Below are 21,151 nucleotides of genomic sequence, written 5' to 3' on the forward strand. Positions count from 1 at the left end.
GGAGTCTTTTCCCCATTGCTTATTGTTGTTGACTTTGTTGAATATCATATAGTTGTTCTGTAACCTGTTCCACTGGTCTATGTGTCTGGTTTTGTACCAGTACCACGCTGTTTTGGTAACTGGAGCCTAATAATGTAGTTTGAAGTTGGGTAATGTAATGCCTCTGGCTTTGTTCTTTTTGCTTAGAATTGCTATGGCTAGTTAGGCTCCTTTTCAGTTCCATGTGAATTTTAAAATAGTCTTCTCTAATTCTGTAAAAAATGACATTCATAGTCTGATATAAATAGCATTGAATCTGTAAATTACTTTGAGCAGTGTAGCCATTTTAATGATATCAATTCTTCTTATCCATGAGCATGGTATGTTTTCCATTTGTTTGTGCTGTCTCTGGTTTCTTTCAGTAGTATTTTGTAACTCTCATTGTAAAGATCGTTTACCTCCTTGGTAAGCTGTATTCCTAGGTATTTTATTCTTTTTGTGGCTGTTGTGAATGGGATTGCATTCCTGATTTTACTCTCAGCTTGGACTATTGCTGTATAGAAATGCAACCGATTTTTGTACACTTATTTTGTAGCCTGAAACTTTACTAAAGTTGTTTATCATTTATAGGACACTTTTGTCAGAGACGATGGGGTTTTCTAGGTATAGAATCATAAATATAGAATCATAAGTGTAGAATCTTTTTGAGGTATAAAATCATTTCTAGGTATAGAATCCCGGCAGAGGAAACCACACTTGCAACTGCATATGTGTATAAAACCAGCATATTGCCATCTATACCTAAGTATGTATGTAAAGAAAATGAAAAAGCTAAATATATAGACTACATTTATGATACAATACATATTAGTGTTGGAAATACATGGATTTTTGGTTTATTCTTTTATTTACATTTTGCTTTATTTGAATATAACTTTTAAAAATGTTTCTCAAGTCAGTGATGAATATTTGAAACAATAACTACTGACTCAGCCTAGCTAAAATTCTCAATATCAAATACCAACCAAAAACAAAACGGCATGGCTGATCTTATTCGGTGCATTTGTAGAGGCTATCTTTGTGAAACTTTAATTTAAAAGAAAGAGTGAATAATCATACATTGATATTTTCTGTCATACTCGTACAAAGAGATCTATCTGAAAACTTGTTAAAGATACTACCTTTGAAAATAAAATAACAACCATATTTAGGACTGGAACATGCCCCCAAGCTCCCAAATGAACTCCTTGTCTTTAATCTATTATAATGATATTCTTAAAGATATCCTCCAAAAGTAACTCCCAAACCCTCTGTCAGTAATGCACTCTGTTCTCTCACAATCCCTGTACTCACAAAGTTTATTTATAGAACACCAAAATTCATCTTATTACAATCCTAAAGCCATTTCAGGTAAGCCCCTCTTCTTCTAGCACATGAAATATCTATTTGCTAATCCTCCAATCTTTATCCAAAGTCTAACCTAATGTGTAAACACAGCCTAAATATGAAAACAGGCTCCCTCTCATATCTTTCTTGTCATCTGTGGGAACATGTGGGGAGTTAGGCCAAAGAGCAGGCATAAAAATAGGAAAACCTAATGGGCAGGAGAGAAGGAAGACATGGGTAGTCGTAAAAGGCATGTACCTGCCTCAAACATTTCATTATAAAAAGAATCTACTTTTGAGCATAAAATATGCTGAAAGCAGAAAGTTCATCTGACAATAGCCAAAGGTCAGTATTCCAGCATGCATCCCTTTCTCCATGAGTTGTAAATGAATATTCATTCTGAAGCCAAGGCATCTAAGAGAAAGGCCACACTTAATATAGCCAAATCCCATTTCATGGATGCTTGCATTTTCTCCTATGACGAATGTTAGTATAAGATCAATGCATTGTAAAAAGTCATTTAAGACAAAGCAACCATCTGTCTATATGCAGTGAAGCAGAAAGAAGAGGCCAAATAATACATTGGTCCAGCTCAATCCATGCCTGGTACATGAGCTGTTTACTTGAATAATTTAAAAACACAAGTCTATTCTGTTGCCTTGACCAGGGCTAATCTAATGAAGTTAATCTGCCATTGACGACACATGTGAGATGATTTTAATGCACTTTAAACATCTTATTTAAATTACACAAGAATGTAACAAAGGCATAGAAATGACATACTTAACAAAGTTGGATTCCAAAAGTTTTCCAAAAAGAAGTAGCCCTGCATATTGGCCTTAGCATATTGCACACATCTGAAACTAAGTAATTATTTCCACAATGTTACTATAGAAATGAAAACTACTCTTCAACTAGCTAGATATGAGATTTCAGTAGAGTAAGAGAATATGATCTAGCATCTTTAGAAGAAATAAAAAAATTGTATTTATTCAAATCCTGTAAACTACTTATCAATGATCTGACAAAGCAAGAAACTATATTTGGTATATTATCTGGCAACATACACCACCTTATTCGTATACACATTAGTCTAATTTCATCTCTGTGTCTGGAATTTCATAGCTGTGAGTTCTTCTATTACTTTTCACTACAGATTTTTCCTGCAATTCTAAATATACCTTCCCACCCCAACCTCCAGGCTAGTAGTGTTCCTTTCCCTGGGGAAAAAGAGGGAGAGCACAGAAGGAGGGAAAGCTGTGTTCTCTGAAGTTCAGGAAAACCTCCTTAAAACCCCAAACCATGAATGGAAATCTGAATATCTGCTAAGAGTTTAAGTTCCTTTGTTTTCTTATAATTAATGTCCCCTTCTGACCAATTTCAAGTTATGATATATATGTATATGAAGAGACAAGGACACACACACACACACACACACACACACACACACACACACACACCACATACATTCATGCGTTCCCTTACTTGGAATGGAAGGAAGTAACAGGAAAACAAAGTCTAAAAGATTGAAAAAGAGATGCAACAGATAATTACCCAGCTAATTGCACAAAATCATGGCATTGTAGAAAGAGAGGTGTACCAGATGTGGTGGGATGGAGAGTTTGGTTATTACTGTTCTCTTTTCCATGTACCTAGTCATTCCTGGGTCTGAGAACTTAGTGAACCTGAGATGACACATTTAGCACAACAGCCTGCAGAAGACTTGTCAGCAGGATGTCTTTCTTGGCATTATGAAAGGGTTGATGGATTTTTAAATAATCTTCTCAGAAGCTTAAATTTAGGGAGGGCTTCTCTTCTCCCCTCTTCAAACCACAGAGTCTTATATGTATGTAGGACATTGGGTAAGTTTGGAGAAGACAGAGTTAAACAAAGGGTCATAAACTGCTGGCCTGTGGACTGACTCTGGCCCCAGAGAGGCATTTTCTTTAATTGTATAATGTAATAAAATTAATAAGTATCACATACAGTTCCTAATTTGTGTGTTCTGTTGAAGATCAGATCTGACTACTCTAGCCAACTTTCATGCCTGGCTAGAGCTGAGTCTCAGCTGCCCTTGAGTCAGGATATAAATTTATCAGTTTGCCACTGTCCACTCCATTCCTTATAGCCTGATATCCAGCCACTTGACTCATGTATGCTGTATCCAGGACCTCTATTAATATTTATTTGAAAATGTTATAGTTAAGATTATCAAGGAACCCCAAGAGAAAGTAAAAAGAGAGACAGTCCAATAGGGAATATACCTCCTTGAACAGAGAAGGGCTCCATGAGGGATGGCCAGCATTGGGGAGCTATAATTGCAGACCTGTTGGAGGAAATAGGGTAGGAAATGAGTTTGATAAAATAGAGAAACAATCCCTAAAATACCACCTCATCATCCAGTGTTATCTCAAATCTGAATGGGTAGATACATACACCCAAGCCTGCAATAAGGAATATTCTGCAGGGTTTCTTTTGTAAACTTGAATGGCCAACAGAAAGACTGCTCAATTGTGAGTGGCACAAGCGGTATAGCACTGCAGTAATGCCAGAGAATTCACCAGTTCTCATCTTTACTGTGTTACTGATCACAGCCAATGAGATTGATTCCCAGTTTATAACTTTCAATATCCTACCATCCTTAAAGCACCACAAAGCCCTTTAATCAGTTTCCATTAGAAAGCTAAACAGTCCAAGAATATTGTCGGATCCTTTTTTCTAACTGGAAATCCAGGACTCACAGGAAGGATTCATATCCTACTATATACTGCATCTCACTTGGAAAAATATGACATATGACGCTTCTCCCAAGAATCTCTGGCTGCTCTGTAAATCAGGTTCTTTAATTTTTCTCACCTGCCCTTTCCCTTATTTAAACCAGAATTCTCTCCTCCATCATCAAATTCTTTTATGACACAGAGTAGCCTCCAATTTTTGCGTGAAAGCTGGGTCCAGACTCACACATGGAATCCAGAAACTCATTTCTCTCCAGTGGAGGTCTTATCATCTCATTTTCTTGGCAAAGTCTCTCTCTCTCTACAAAGGAACTATTAGACCAACCACTGAGATTGTAACATTTTGTCCATATTATTACACATGTATTCAGTATATTTCTTTTTGATAAAGACTATACCCTTTATAAATAAATTATAAAATGAATACCCTTGGACATATATCTATAATGAGTTAGCTATCAAAAAGCAGGAAACTAAATCATAAATGAAAAGAAGAGTATTGAGACCCAGATATCACAACAGAAGGAAAAAGGATGTATAATAAGAAAAGGAAAAAAAAGGTAGACATGAGTCTGAATGAGGAAGATTTAATTTAGAAAAAAAAAAGTTTGCACTTTGGGAGGCTAAGGCAGGCACATCACTTGAGCTCAGGAGTTCAAGACCAGTCTGACCAACATGGTGAAACCCCGTCTCTACTAAAAGTACAAAAAATCAGCTGGATTTGGCAGCTTGTGCCTGTAATTCCAGCTACTCAGGAGGCTGAGGCAGGAGAATCACTTGAACCCAGGAGGCAGAGGTTGCAGTGAGCTGAGATCACACCACTGTACTCCAGCCTGGGCAACAGAGTGAGACTCCATGAAAGAGAAAGAGAAGAAACGAAAAGAAAAGAAAAGAAGAGAGGAAAGGAAAGGGAGGGAAAAGAAAGGAAAGGAAAGAAAAGAAAAGAAAAGAAAAGAGGAAAGGAAAGGGAAGGGAAGGAAAGGAAAGAAAAGAAAAGAAAAGAAAAGAAAAGAAAAGAAAAGAAAAAAAGTGTGATGTGACAGTTCTAGTATACTGGCCCTAGGAAGCACATCTTGGTTTCTCCCCTCTCCATTTTCAAATGGGAATACCAAGGCAAAGGCCTCTGGAACAAAAAGACACATATAGTTGCTGAAATGAGAAAGGATTTTCTCTCACATGACAGCAGCGGCAGTTCTACTCCATGAACCTTTCAAGTACTCAGGTTCCACCCATCTGGTATTTCCAGCATCACCTGGAATACTGTCCTCTTCTGCAGGGTCAGTATGGCATTGTCACACCCACGTCCCAGATCACGGGAGGGGAGAAACACAGGAAGTCCAGGTCAAGCATTTTTCTTTTAGGGACATGACTTTTTCTCACATTTTTATATTTCATAGATGAGAAGTAGATCACATTTTCACACTTATCTGCAGAGATATATATGATTATAGGCTCCAGTTGTTCAGCTGAAATTCTATTATAATAGAAAAAAAGGAAATCTATTTTGGGAGAGACTACTAGCAGACCTGTGTAGACATCAAGAAGGTAAGACACTTTCCAGAGAGCATGTGCTACTCCAACCAGTTTGCTAGTAAAAGGTTATGGCAGTATCTTCATAATATCTCTCTTCTCAAAGAGCTGGGCACAGAAAACCATGACCTGGAAAGCAATAAGCCTTGAGATTCAGAATGAAGGCCTTCCCTATGCAAACCAGGGTTGGTTCACCTGTGTGTGGCCAATCCCTTTGCCAAGAATTCACCAGCATTAGAGGTGGCCACACAACTGACCTAAGAGATGTTGCAATAAATGCACAATTGCTGGGGAACAATGTAAAAGGCAGTGTGGACTGGGAGACAACAGCAGTCCCAAAGTGAAAATCCCTGGGAAGGAGAAGCCACATGCTACTTTTTGCTGGGCAGAAGCTAAGAAAATGGAACTGAAACTAACCTTTAGTTCTAAACTTCAGTGAAAAGTGCAGCACAGAAAAGATGTTGTGGTAATGAGAGCTACAGGCATATCATGCATGTTAGCTGAGTAGTACTTTATCAGGAGAAAAAAAAATAGAGAGTAGCCATTTTCATTTCTTAGGAGTATACAAAAGGCCACAAGATTGGCCACAGAGTATTGAAAGAAATAAAAGTAAAAGAGGTTATTGTCCAGTACTGCTCTGCTTTGCTTTCTACTAGGGACAGGCAAACACTACCTCTATTAGAAATCATGACAAACTAAAAGTTTGAGTGAGATCTCTATCAAGAAAGTTAGCTTTCTAAAGAAACCTGAATTATTTCACCTCCTGCCTCCCATGTAGCCTGCATCACAACATTTAGCAGATGATACTATATTACCTCATGAATCTTTCTGTCATTTCAAATATAAACCTTGCTATCCAACCTCACTCTCACCCTCCCTTAGTAATGCGAGATCTAAATGTCTTCAGAGACTGAGGTTATCTCATCATCTCTACTTCGCCCCAGAGTACCTAGAAGAACGCATCAAACATCATTCATTATCGTCTCTTTCAAAGCAATAGGATGGTACAGGTCCTAATTTAGATGGTGCTTCTAATATTAATCTTATTTTACTGAAAATTTGGCATTTCATTTTTGAAATATTTGTCAGGCTAAATAATGGCCCCCACAAAGATGACCAAATTCGAACACAGAAAACCTGTGAGTATGTTGCCTTACATAGCAAAAGAGATACTGCAAACAAAGTAAGGACTTGAAATGGGACATTCTCCTGGGTTATCCAGATGGGCCCTCAATATAATCAGAATGGTCTGTACATAGAGGCAAGAGGGTCATATAAGGGAGAAGTTGATATGGTGATTGAAACAGAAACTTCAGTGATACAGCTAGGAGCAAAGATCTTCAGAACTGTAAGATAATACATCTGTGCTGTTTTAAGCCATTATGCCTGTGGTTCATTTGCTACAGAAGCCATAGGAAATGAAAACATATATTCTTCCAATTAGCAATGTAATTACATGGGCTAACTAACCTCCTCTTACCAATTATTAAATATCAATCAAACGGGAAGATTTGATTTGCCATTTGTAAATGCCTTTGCCAGTAACTTCACATCTAGAATATTTTTCCTGAGGATATTTATACAATATATCTCTCATCTATTAAAAAGAATGACAAAGGTCTATAAGCACTGACCTATATGCTGAGCTGTAGATGATATATCATGTAAAAAATAATGAGCAGCAGAAGACATGCAGGAACTAGGTGTGCATCGCAAGTGGCTTGGGAGGATATAGACTAAAAAGACAAGTGTAGTTATCTCTAGATAGTGGGATTACAGGATGGCCTTCATTTTCTCCAATATTGGATTAGTCTTTTTTTCTTTTTATAATGAACATTTATTATTTTTCCAAGCTGAAAACTGATGGAAAATGTTTTGGACAAAATAAAGGTTTTATTTCTGCACAGAGAGTTAATTTAATTAACTTAGGATCACTGTACTTGACACCCATATCTTGCTACCACCCCTCATAACAGGGTCCTTCATTTGCATCATATCACTATCAAAATCACAACCAGTCTATTTTATGGGAGAAAGTAGGGCAAAATCAAGAGTCAGGAGACCACAAAATTGAACATATGAGCTTCCATCCTCTCTTGGAGCCAGTCCTGCCTCCTGTCTGTCAAATATTTCAGTTGGTGGCACCACCAACTACCCAGCCGCCTAAGCCAGAATTTCAGAGTTGTTTTTAACTCTTGACATCCCACATTCCATCATTCACACCAAATTCTCCCATTCTATGCTTTCAGTTTTTCTTAAATCTGTCCCTTGTCCTCTGGTCCCATTATTAGTAAATTTAGACTACCCCAGATTATTATAACCCTTCTAACTGAATTCATTGGCTCTATACTATATTTACCCAACTCTCCTCTTCAGTGGCCAAAAAAAAAAAAAAAAAAAAAAGAAATAAAGCTGTTACCCTTCTACTTACAACACTTCATGGGCTCCTGATTCTGGGCTAACAGCCCTCCAAAGGACCTGCCATGGTATTTCATTATCTGGCATTTCCATCTTTCTGTCTTGTTTTTCTTACTACTCCCTTACCAGGCCTCATACATTCAACTCTTATAATCACACAGACCTTGTCTCCCATCGCCAAGCCTCTAGACATACAATTTCTCTGCCTGGCAAGTCTACCTTGTCCAGTCAGTACCTCTTCACCCTTCAGGATCTTCAGGATTTGGCAAGATGAGGAGTTGCCTCCTCTGTAAAGATTTGGCTGAGTCAGGCTTCTTCCCTAAACTCTCATGGAACCTTGTAACATATCATGGTATAGCTGTGAATAAAAACATCCACCATTATATTATGATTACCAGCTTATGGAATTGGCAGTCCCACCCTTATCCAAATGATGAACCTCTAAAGAAAACACTATTTCCCATTTATGTTTGCATCCTCCTGCGTACAGTGACTGGCATAAATAGGCAATTAATAAGTTGTTGCTAAATGAATTAACAAATGAATGAGTAGTTAACTTTTATTGGAAGCTTACTCTGAAACCGCCATAGGTTATACATTTTCTAACTGAATCCTTACAAAACTTTTATGAGCTGGGTACCACTATTATTCACATCTGTAGACAAAAAAAAAAAATGAAGCATAGAGGGTTACACAAATTTTCCAAATTCACTCATTTAGAAATTGCATATAAACTAAAACAGCCTAACTCCAGGATTCTAATCTCAACACTGCAGCAATTGAATGAATGAGCAACTTCCCGACCCTTCCTGTTAGTGTCCAACATGTAAGACTGGCCTAATCCTTACCCTGTCAAGGAGAGAGACATGTCCAATCCCCTATTCTTTATTCCTTCTTGCTTTGATAGCAGAGTGAAAAATTGAGAAGGGGTGTGATTAAACAGAGCATAAGGTGAGAACCCACTGACAGCTAGAGGGAGAAGAGGCAGAAGAAGGCTTCAGGTTATTAAGTAGAGTGTTAATTATTCATTAATAGTAAGTTGCAGCTCTTACCCAGCAGCTATCCCATAAATGGCATAACAGGAGAAAGGAAAAGAAGTGTTTTCGATTAAGCATTTCTTAGATCTAAGTTAAAAAGACAGCATCCAAGATGAATTTCAAGCCCTCACCACAGTGATTCTTAGAGTTTTTCCATGAACATCAGTGCCACAAAACCTAAGCTAAAGAGAACGCCTTTAATTCCAATGGCATTCATTAACCATTTCTACTTAGCGATACACAGAATCAGCTGCTTCTTGTCACTGTGTATGGTGTCCAGGAACGTGGAACATTCTGAAGTCTTCCCTGGTGGGAATGTGTGAGAAACAGATAATATATACTCATCTTACAAGAGAGACACAGAAGCTCTGAGAGGTTGTCATTTGGACAAAGTTTCATGGTAATGTAATGTTTGGCTCTCAAATCCCAAAACAATCTTGAATGACCTGCCTCTCCATCATGGTAGAAATGACCAAACAGGGACAATTTCCTTTATGATAGACCGTTGAAATCATTATTTTCAGAATGATACTTGAAAAAAAGTGCATTTCCAGAAAGATCTCAAAAACCTAAAATCAAAGTACAATATATAAAAAATTTAGATAAGGGGAAGAATAGATGTAAGGTTAGTACGTCCGTCTTTGTTGAAGCAGAGTGAGGCAGGAATTCTGGATTTCAGGTGGCAAAAACCACCCAAACTTAGATCTTAAGACTTTAAAGGGAGAACTTAGAAGTTCATATCACCAGACAAAAGGGAGAGAAGTGTGGGGGTAGCCAGAACCAGAGACTTAACTGCAACAGAATTATCTCCATCTTTGTTTCTGAAATGATGGCATCCATGAGGAAATGGACTGGTCTCATTTTTATCATAGGTTGGTGCAAAAGTAATTGTGGTTTTTGCCTTTAACGGTAAAAACTGCAATAACTTTTGCACCAACCTAATATTAGGACTGTGATTGATGGTTAATGGAGTAATGGAATCCCCTATAGCTTTTAAGCAACTCTGTATTTTCTTGAAAAGATATTTGTTTCTGAAATACAATGGAAGTGACTCCAGCAAGCAAGGTAGTAGTTACAGGTCATTAGCCAGCTCACCCCGATCCTTATTGCTGCATAAAAGCAATTTATATTCCCACAAATAAAAATCTTTGCAATACCTTTTCTCTAAATATATGACTAAAGATTAGTAGCAGATTCTTTCCTTTATAAACAACTGCTATGTGCCTTGACATTAGTTATCCGTGAGACCTTTGAAAAATCATTTAACTTTTCCATGCTCCAAGATTCTCATCTGTAAAATGATGAAGTTGATCCGGTCCCTTCTGGCACCAACATTGTGTAAAGAGTATTGTTCTTTCAGGTGGAGCCAAAGTAAATTCTGCCATCAAAAAATAAATAAAGGAATCTCTCAGTGCAAGTCTGCTTGCAGGTAAAGCTATTTTGGAAACCATAGTCACTCTTTTAGGCCAACAGAAATCACATTCATTTATCCTTCAGTCTAGGTAGAGCTCGGAAAAACTTTGAAGGTAGTCATGTTTGACCCAAATGATTGCAAGCTTCTCTGTCAGGGGCTTTTTATACTTTCTATCCCCTCTACCCCCTCCTTAGCTGCCATGATGTTCACAGCTACTGGTCCTCATTTTATTCCTCAGGGGATCAGGATCCTCTCTCTACACTTATTCCAATGTCCTCTTTGGAAATAATCTGATGAACTGAGAAGCCATATTAAAGCAGAGATTCCCAGGTTCCCAGCACCCACAAACTGACTCCATATTCTCTCCCTATCTTTGTACCCCCTGTATATTACTATTATATCCTTAGTGTTAAGTATCTTAATATTAACATTAAGTAGATCATTATCTACTTACTATTTTCTTTTTCATTGACACATTTTTTTTACTTCCTACCAACTTTAGCCTCATTAGAAATAATGCACTTAATATACTACATATGTTTTCCTATAAGTCATATTCAAAATACATAACTATTAAAATTATATGTTCACCGTGAATCACTTAAAATCATGTCACATACCCTTCCCTCAATGGTACTCATTTTACACCTGGGAAATGCTGTATTAACGTATGAATCACAAATTCTTCTTACTAAGGAGATTAGATTTAGATTGAATGAAAATCCCTAACATCTTTTAAACTACTTGCTATTTCCTTATAACAATGTGTATTTCAGAGGCGTCAAGAGATCGATGATGAAGGTTAAAAAAAAACAAATTTTTATAGGACATTAGTCTTAGAGAATGAAAAGACTCCTTAATTGTGACTCAATTCACTCTGGAGTCAGGGAGCTTTCTCCATGCCCCTTAAATAATCATATAGTAATAGGGATGGTAATAATAACAAGAATGATCACTGCATATTAAATGTTGACTACATTTTGGGGTTCAGAGAGCCGCCCTACTTCATCTTATTTGTATTCCTGCCTCCACTGCCGGCTGCCATGTCATACGGAGGACCTGGGAGACCTTTTCCATGCCTGCCCTTATTTTATCTCTAAAAACAAACAGTAGAGGGGGAATAGCCAAACCAGGCTACATGCGCCGGGTCTCTCAGGCTTCAGTGCAAAACCCCATTTCATGCTTCAGAGCCTTGACTGTGACACGGAGCTCAGGTTGCCAAGGGAATGGGAGCCATGCCGTGACGGGCTGACTGAGGCTGAATCGGTCCTATGGGGCAGTGTAGCCACTTTCTGCAGGTGCAGAGCTGCTGTCTGGCTCCTTTTCTGTCTCACACAAAGCAAGCGGAAAGGAGGTAAGATGAATTATACACCTGGCATAATGGTCCATGAGACTCACCAGGATGACCAGGCAGTCCTCATTTCCAGCTGGCCAAAATTTGACACCTTATTTGGTAAACAACATTGGTTTGAGCCTCTTTCAGATAAATCTGGGTTCGAGTTCTGGCTCTGCCAGTTACTAAACTCTATTATTTTGAACCAAATTAACATATCTGAGCCTTGATTTCTTCCTTTCTAACAGATACAGACCTCCCTACTTCCTAAGGCCTCTTGATGATTATGATGGAATGACTGTAAAGGACTCTAGGACAGTGTATTAATTTCCTATCCCTGCAGTAACTAATTGCCATAAACTCAGTGACTTAAAACAACACTCAGTTATTAGCTCCCAGTTTGCATGGGTCAGAAGTCCAGGCCCAGTGTGGCTTAGCTGGGTTCTCTACTCTGAGACTCAGGTCAAAATGAAGGTATTGACTGGGTTGGGCTTTTTTATCTAAAGGCTTTGGAAGAGAACCGATTTCCAAGTTCATTTAGATAATTAGCATAATTCTGCTTCTTGTGGCTATAGGTCTGAGTTTCCTGTTTCCTTGCTGGCTGTCAGTCAGGGGCCACAATCTGCTCCTAAAGACCACCCACATTCCTTCTCCTATGTCTCTCTCCATCCTGAAACCAGCAATGTTGCACTGAGTCCTTCTCAACCTTCAGATTTTTCTGACTCCCACCTCTCTGACTTTCTCTTCTGCTTTTAAGGGCTTATGTAATTACACTGGGCCTATCTGGATAATCCAGAATTATCTTCCTGTTTTAAGGTCCACTGACTAATAATTTTAATTTCACTGGCAAATTCCGTTTTGTCATGTAATGTAACATATTTATGAGTGTAACACCAGGTACAAAGGTCAAAGGGACCAAACTTCTGCTTATCATATGCAGGAGTTACTCTCGCCTAATTCTTGTTCATGGGCCCCTCTACAAGGGAGTGCAACTTACTTACTCTGACTGCTGAGAACACAGAGGAGTTCAAAAACAGAATAATGATCCCTTTTTAAAATCTTTATAATCGTTCCTGAGTGAGGGAGTTAGTATTATTATTCCCATTCTGCAGATGTTAGAATGTATCAGTAGAGTTTAATATTTTAGAATGTAAGGCAAGAACAGAAAACCAAATACTGCATGCTCTCAATTATAATTGGGAACTAAACCTCAGGTACTCATGGACAAAATGCTGGAAACAATAAACACTGGGGCTATAGATGAGGGAGAGAAGGAGGGAAGCAAGGGCTGGAAAACCCCAAATCTCAGCATCACACAATGCATCTTTGTAACAAACCTGCACATGAATCACCTGATTCTAAAATAAAATTTGAAAAAGAAAAAATAGGCCGGACGCGGTGGCTCAAGCCTGTAATCCCAGCACTTTGGGAGGCCGAGACAGGTGGATCATGAGGTCAGGAGATCGAGACCATCCTGGCTAACACGGTGAAACCCCATCTCTACTAAAAAATACAAAAAACTAGCCGGGCGAGGTGGCGGAGTCCCAGCTACTCGGGAGGCTGAGCCAGGAGAATGGCGTAAACCCGGGAGGCGGAGCTTGTAGTGAGCTGAGATCCGGCCACTGCACCCCAGCCTGGGCGACAGAGCAAGACTCCGTCTCAAAAAAAAAAAAAAAGAAAAGAAAAAAAAGAAAAAAAAAAAGAAAAAATAACAATAAATGAAAGAATTAAAAATAAAACAATTCCAGAGTATGGGGGGAAATATACAGATTACTCTCCTCAGTGGGATATTTGGCAAGAAACAGTGGAGCTGTAAGTTGTGACCTCCTTGGGGTCACACGATCTTACTCCAGATCTCAGTATTTCTGAAACTGAGAGGCATAGAAAGATGAATCTCTTATTCGTGGTTCTATCAGTTGTAAATAATGGAAATTCCCTTAATAAAATATAAGTTGAAAAAGGAAAAAGTATTTTAATGTACAATGTTAAGGGTGCAAAGGGATCTCACATAACCCATATCTGGAAACTGGAACCAAGAATGAGAAAGCCTCCAAAATCCATGCCGCCACTCCTGCTTCATTCTTTCCAAATCTGCTTCATTCTTTGCTCTTGGCCAGCCTGCTTGTTTGCACAGGTCTACACCCACCCTTCCCCCAAACCCAAAATGTACCTGTCTGAAGTTCAAGTGGCCAATTCTAAATTCAAGGGAGGGAATTTAAGTCAGCTATCCATTACTAGTCTCATCAGGTATGACCAGAGAGGCAAGGCCACAAAGGATAGACAGGATTGCTGGGTCCAAGAGTGTGTGTGAATGTGGGTGAGGATCTGTGATTGGGCTCCTGATTCTGGGCTAACAGCCCTCCTCTTAGGGAGGCAGAGGCCATGAGCTAGCTGGACATTGCCAAAGAGGTTTTCTCAGATTTCTGCTCAGTAAGGCCAGAGGTGAAAGGATCCACTCTCTCTGCACATTTTGTGAACAATTCCACTTCCTATAAGTGAGAGTCTGATTGGATCTGATCGCCACCATCCATCTGAGTGACCCTATTATGCCACCAACTTGTGCTAAGTAGCCTTTGAGGTGACTGGGTTTCCTTTGCACCCAGCTTATATACGGCTGATCTCGGTTTGCACACCTACTCGGTCACTTGTGACTAGGAGAGCAGTATTTTTTTTTTCTGGATACATAGTGTGGACCCTAGGGATTATGCTTAAAAGACGACCTCAGGGCTCCATAGAAGAGGGTCACAGGCATAGCAGCATCTTGAAGCTTCATAGATTGCCTGCAAACATAGAGTTAGCTAATAGCTGAGCTGGGTCATTACTCCAGGTTTTGGAATTCCAAACTCCTTACTCTTCCAATTCACTATCTTAGAAAAGTTATTGGAATTTACGAGAACTGATCACAACTTGATGCTGTCTTTACAACAAAAAATGATAGCAAAGGATGTCACGGGAGAAAAGGCTTGCTTATGTAATGTGTGGCACAAAAATCAGTGGCTGGCCATTTAATATCCTTACATCCTTCTTTGGGATCCACAGCTCAACAAGACTCTGAAGGGGAGTTTTTTGAGCATCAGTAATTTCTAGCAGGCATATCTTCGACAGTGTACTTTAGATTGCAGGTGTTATCACAGTTTTTGTCATAGGCCAGCTTTTTGATGACTAACAACAACCACAATAACTCATTTTTACCAAGCATTTCTTGGTATCAGGTAATCTGCTAATCTAGGGAAATATGTACATATGTGTAAGTATACATTCCAAGTATGCAAAATATGCAAATGTAGAAAGTAAATAAATAAAACAGTAAAAAGTTTATCTCCTCCCATATCAACCTCATGATCCCTTCCCAAGGGCAAACTTTACTACCAGTTTCTTAAGTGTCTTTCTAGCACTAATGTTTATATAAACAAGCATAAATAAATAGCTCACAATTTTTATACCAATGGCAGAACAATAGTCACACATTTCTTCACCAGTCTTTTCTACTTAATAGTAAATCTGAAAATTGTTCAACTTGGTACGCACAGATAGGCTACAGTCTTTATAACAAACAAACAAATAAATAAATAAATTCTCTAATATGCTTTCACCTGCTCCACAAACTCTAATCCTTTACTGAGTTGTCCATTGATTGCAACTTGGTGCAGATAAAAACATTCATTTGAATCATGAGAAAATTCAGCGTTCTGTCTAATTGCTATTCACATCCCATTGCCTTTTCCATTACCTGAAACACAAGGATTTTTTAAGAAAACAACAGGCTAAAGTAACCTCAAGCAACGAATAAATAGTATTGATCCCTATTGGTTTTGTTCCTGAAGATGCATGTAATTAGGTTACCTGAATTTCAAATGGGAATAGGAAGCAAGTAAGAAAAAATGTTCAAGCAACATGTGGTTAATTAGTTTACAACTGTCTCTCTCTCTTTCTCTCTCTCTTTCACTAACTTGAGAACAAAAAAGTTCCCTATTGATCTAATTAGAAGAGTGATTGAATAAATAAACAAATGTTATTTAAATAAGCTTCACAATTGAACGTAAGACTGTTTAGAGGACTTGACTGCATAAATGAATTATCTTTTTCTACCAAACCCACTCCAGTACAAAATAAAATATTAGCTATGGCAAATCAGAATATCCCCAAGGGATATCTTTTAAGCCCTCTTCTAGAAAGAATATCTCACAACAAGAAAGTTTGAGTATAAAAAGAGTTGTCCTGGAAATTATTAAAAATCACAAATGGAAAGGCTTCTGGGATAGATAAGCTCACTTCTATGCTTGTCGCAATGACAGCTCGTCATCAAAGAAACAAGAGAGATATAAAAGCAAAAAAAAAAAAAAGAGGATTTGCTCTGCTCTGTATTAACCTGCACCCAGTTTTGAAAGCAATCTCTAATGATAATTACTAAAACAGCCATAAGTAGGATTCATTTAGATTCTATGAAATCAACATACTACCCAGATTGCTTAAAGTAAAAAAAAGAACAGAAAAAAAAATTAGCATGGAACCTTTCTTGATATGACTGCAGAGCTTCTGATAATCTGCTAGCATCACCTATCAAATGAAAGGTTCATCTGTTTATCTTCAGTTGTGTTACTTGGAACAATTCCTTTCCCAAATAATTATAAGGCAATTACTTGCCAGTTTTCACTTTATTGGTTACTACTTTTACTCAAAGAATAGCAATTACTACATAATTGCAGTACATGGTTATCTGAACCGTCCTAACTGTGCCTACCAACCATAAATTATACAGTCAGTATAACTCTAATTATATATGCTACAGAGTATAAATATATAATGACTATGTAGTTACACATTAATAAGTCCCACTTTATTTTACAGAATCTAGTACCATAAAATGCCACTGGATCTACTTCGATGTGATAACCTGTGGAGTCATGCTTGCTTATTGTTCTGTTCAGCTTTCTGGAAGCCAGTGGACTACAATATATGTTCGGCATTGCCCACCCATTTTTAATTCATCCAAGTACACTCACTAAGGCAGAAAGAAAACAAAAAAATGAAAAAGTAACATTTTTTTTTCTAACCCTCCTTTCTAGTGTGTGTCCTTTCCAGTGGCCCATCAGCAATTGTGGCTTAGATTCAAGAACTGCAGGTGCAGAAGCTTGACCGTGCCACCAGAGCCGTACCTTCACCTAGTCATTGCACACAAAATGCCTGGATTCAAAAGCATGGAAGGGGCTTGAATTTGGTTTGGACCATGATTTTGTTGTTTATGTTTTTAGGATATTATTTTCATTCCAAAAGTGACCATAGGAAATCAAATGTCTGAGAACAAAGGGCTTAAGAATGCAATCATCTAACAAACATTAAAAAGTCCCCTTTATTATAGAACTAAATTTCACACACACAAAAAAATCTGAAATGAATAAAATAAATATGTCACCACCAAACTAAATAAAGCCCATCAACCTGCATTACACCTTGACTACTACCCAAAATTTGAGAACAACAGATAGCACATTTATCATAATAGCAGGACAAATAGTTGCAGGGAATGTATGCCAGGGAAAAGCTTCAAAGAGGCAGAAGACAAGGGAAAAGATAGTGGCTCTCCCAGCAGTAACTGATGATCTTCAGGAGGTGTCACACTGGGGACAAAGATCCTGACATGCACATGTGAAATGAGAATGAAATGAGAGTAGGCAATTTAGCACCAATTTCCTACACTCGGGCACCCACCCTCTCCAGAGGCAATTGTTCTCCCTGAAAACTCCCTCCTTTCCAGTTTGACTCTGATGTTCCTGAAGCAGAGATCATTTGAACTTATCACGTATTCATATCCTAAGGGAGAGTCTGTCACAAAGAAACAGGAAGAGGCAGGTGCAGAGAGCACCTATGCCTGGTTAGAGAGCTCCAGTCGCTAAAATGGGGCCACCATAAGCAGAAGGACGGTGACGAGATAAATCAGATACAGTATTGGTCCTTGCCTCCCTGAAGACTGACTTTGAAATCTGGATTCACTTTAGCACACACACACACACACACAAATGCTTTTTAAAAAAAATTGAGACGGAGTCCCCCTCTGTCACCCAGTCTGGAGTGCAGTGGCACGATCTTGGCTCACTGCAGCCTCTGCCTCCCGGGCTCAAGTGATTCTCATGCCTCAGCCTCCAGAGTAACTGGAATTACAGGTGCTTGCCACCATGTCTGGCTAATTTTTGTATTTTTAGTAGAGATTGAGTTTCACTGCATTGGCCAGGCTGGTCTCGAACTCCTGACTTCAAGTGATCTGCCTCCTGAAGTGCTGGGATTATAGGCATGAGCCACCGTGCCTGGCGTATAAAACCATTTTTTAATGAACAAATGAGTGACCAAATGAGAGACTGTATAGAAGTTTTCAGTGGAGGAACAATGTAAAACAAATGGAAAGAACTTAAGGAAAGAGAAATGACTTCCAAAGTAGATGTTATTATATGCCAATCACTTTACATACACTGTCTTCTTAAATCATTAGAAGAATTCTGTGTGGTGCATTTTATTATTCACATTAAACTGATAAGGAAGCTGAGGCTGGGATGAGGAAGTCATTTGCCTGCTATCACACCCCTAGTCAGTGGCAGGGCTCGGGTTTGAGCTCAAGTGTGTCGGACAGTACTGCCTATGCTCTTTCAGTTATGACAACCACATCCAACAACACCCTAAACTAACTTTTAAGGAGTACTTACTAGGTGCCAGGTGCTTTTCACACATCATTTTCTTCAATCAATTTAAATAACCCTTAAAAATAATCATATTATTTTAAATATCATTTAATATCATTTAAATATCATTTAAATAATATGATATTTAAAATAATATGATATTATAAATATCAGTAATCATATTATTATTCCTAGTCCAAAGATGAGGAAACTTAGAACCTCAAGGCAATGATCATTCTTGCCTAAGATGGTATAGTAAGCCCTAAAGCTGAGATTCAAACCCAGAGCTAATAGCAAAGCCTCTGTCATTAATCACCCCACTCTTCCACTCTTAAAACCAGAGATCCAAAGGGAAGAGGTGATTTCCTGCCAGAACAGAGTTTATATCTAGAGGAGGATCTATCGCCTTCCCAGAGGAATTCATTACTGAATTATATTCAAATAGTAAATGAACATATCTTCCTCTCCATATCTGAATCACCTATCTTCTCTTTTTCCTCCAGCTATGCTAGGAATTCAGCTCCATACACCCATGGTAACATGGATATCAACTTTGCCTACTGGGCCCTGAAATTCTTGGGGTCTAAAAGGGTAATTCTCATTTCTGTACCTACAGGGCCATGCACAGAACCTAGGTGAGAGTAGTTGCTCTATTAGTTTGAAGAGATCAATGAGTGAATGAGTGAATGGATGAATAAACGAACAAGCATGGAATTCTAGATTGGAAGGCACTTTAGAGAAAATTGATTACAGTTACCACATTTTACAGAATTATTTTCCTGGATTTGGAGAAATGTTAACTGACTTTCCCAGAAACAAGTGCTAGATAAATATATTATACACACACACACACACACACACACACACACACACACACACACACACACAAAATAACGCCAGCCTCATAACAACAAAGTAAAATATATAAAATGTGACTCTCTTGGGACTAGACTTTAGATACATTTTGAATATTTTATGGGACTTTTTTAGCTATATAGGCCACAGATTGTGATGAGAACACACCCTAATTTGGCAAGTGTTTTGTATCCATAATGAGATTTCTAAATGTTATCTGTTTTTAGTACATAAAGATATCCTGAGTAAAATATTTAACATAATTGTGGCACTTGTCATACAGTCTTTTCTCCTTCTATACCCCAAAAGGATTGCATAGCCTGAGGTGGTGGTTAGCAACGAAGGGGTTCTGTGTATTTGTATATTTTCATGCATGGATTTATTTTTGAAACACAGAGTTTATGCCTCAGCAGTGAGGAACTCCTGAAATCATGGAGAGACTCAAAGTGGACATAATATATCTGAATCGTTACTTTGCAACTTATCATTCAAACCAGGACCAGGACACAGTTGAGAGTGAAGGGGGATGTTACAAGATAGACGGTCTTCTTGTGCAAATATTTAACCTTTTGTGGTCTTCCACAAGAAGACTATCTACCTTATAACATCCCCAACAATCTAGTACCAGAAATACCATTTGACCCAGCAATCCCATTACTGGGTATATACCCAAATGATTATAAATCATCCTGATATAAAGACACATGTACACGTGTGTTTATTGCAGCAATGTTCACAACAGCAAAGAGTTGGAACCAACCCAAATGCCCATCAGTGACAGACTGGATAAAAAAAATGTGGCACATAAACACCATGGAATACTATGTAGCCATAAAAGAGGATGAGTTTGGCCGGGCACCATGGCTCACGCCTGTAATCCCAGCACTTTGGGAGGCAAAGGTGGGCAGATCACGAGCTCAGGAGTTTGAGACCAGCCTGGCCAATATGGTGAAACCCGATCTCCACTAAAAATACAAAAATTAGCGGGGTGGGTTGGTGTGCACCTATAGTCCCAGCTACTTGGGAGGCTGAGGCAGAAGAATCGCTTGAACCCAGGAGGTGGAGGTTGCAGTGAGCCAAGATCGTACCACTACACTCCAGCCTGGGCAATAGAGCGAGATTCCATCTCAAAAAACAAACAAACAAAAATTTTAAAAAAGGATGAACTCATATCCTTTGCAGGGACGTGGATGAAGCTGGAAGTCATCATTCTCAGCAAACTAACACAGGAACAGAAAATCAAACACCGCATGTTCTCACCCACTAGTGGAAGTTGAACAATGTGAACACATGGACACAGGGCAGGAACATCACACACTGGGGTCTGTCGGCGGGTGGGAGGCTAGGGGAGGGATAGCATTAGGAGAAATACCTAATGTAGATGACGGGTTGATGGATCCAGCAAACCACCATGGCACGTGTATACGTATGTAACAAACCTGCACGTTCTGTACACGTATCCCAGAACTTAAAGTATAATTAAAAAAAAAAAAAGATAGAGGGTCACACTTTTTATCTGTTCACATTTACACAGGAATGCTAACTAGGTTTTCATTGAAAGTAAGGGATATGGTTCCAAAAATCAATGGGGAAGACATTCTGGGTATGGGCCAGGACAAGGACAGAAGTTTTGTGATTTGTCACCTTTGAGGAATTTGAGAATCAGATTAAAATCACAGATCTTCTCTACTAGACAATGCACATACACACAAGGCTTTGCACAAATTTTCAGAGGGGCACATCCATTGACTTCTAGCCTCTAGAATAAGACCCCTAGATAAAGAATCCTGACT

At 38.6% G+C, this 21,151-nt stretch overlaps 1 protein-coding gene and 1 long non-coding RNA gene across 8 annotated transcripts in view; both read right to left on the bottom strand.

Annotated features, from left to right (window-relative positions):
- LOC105466952 (potassium channel tetramerization domain containing 16) overlaps positions 1-21,151 on the bottom strand; it is a 312,786-nt gene that overhangs the window by 99,173 nt on the left and 192,462 nt on the right. The gene's annotated exons all lie outside the window — the stretch shown is intronic.
- Positions 1-21,151, bottom strand: part of LOC105466949 (uncharacterized) — a 61,529-nt gene that overhangs the window by 26,533 nt on the left and 13,845 nt on the right. For 2 of the 3 annotated variants that reach the window (XR_011624620.1, XR_011624619.1), the window contains exon 3: positions 3,630-3,691. The exons of the other annotated variant lie outside the window; for it this stretch is intronic. This is a non-coding gene — a long non-coding RNA (uncharacterized lncRNA). The remainder of the gene's footprint in view (positions 1-3,629; positions 3,692-21,151) is intronic. 3 annotated transcript variants of the gene reach the window in all.

This window comes from Macaca nemestrina, chromosome 6, assembly GCF_043159975.1.
Source record: "Macaca nemestrina isolate mMacNem1 chromosome 6, mMacNem.hap1, whole genome shotgun sequence".
Lineage (NCBI taxonomy): Eukaryota > Metazoa > Chordata > Mammalia > Primates > Cercopithecidae > Macaca > Macaca nemestrina.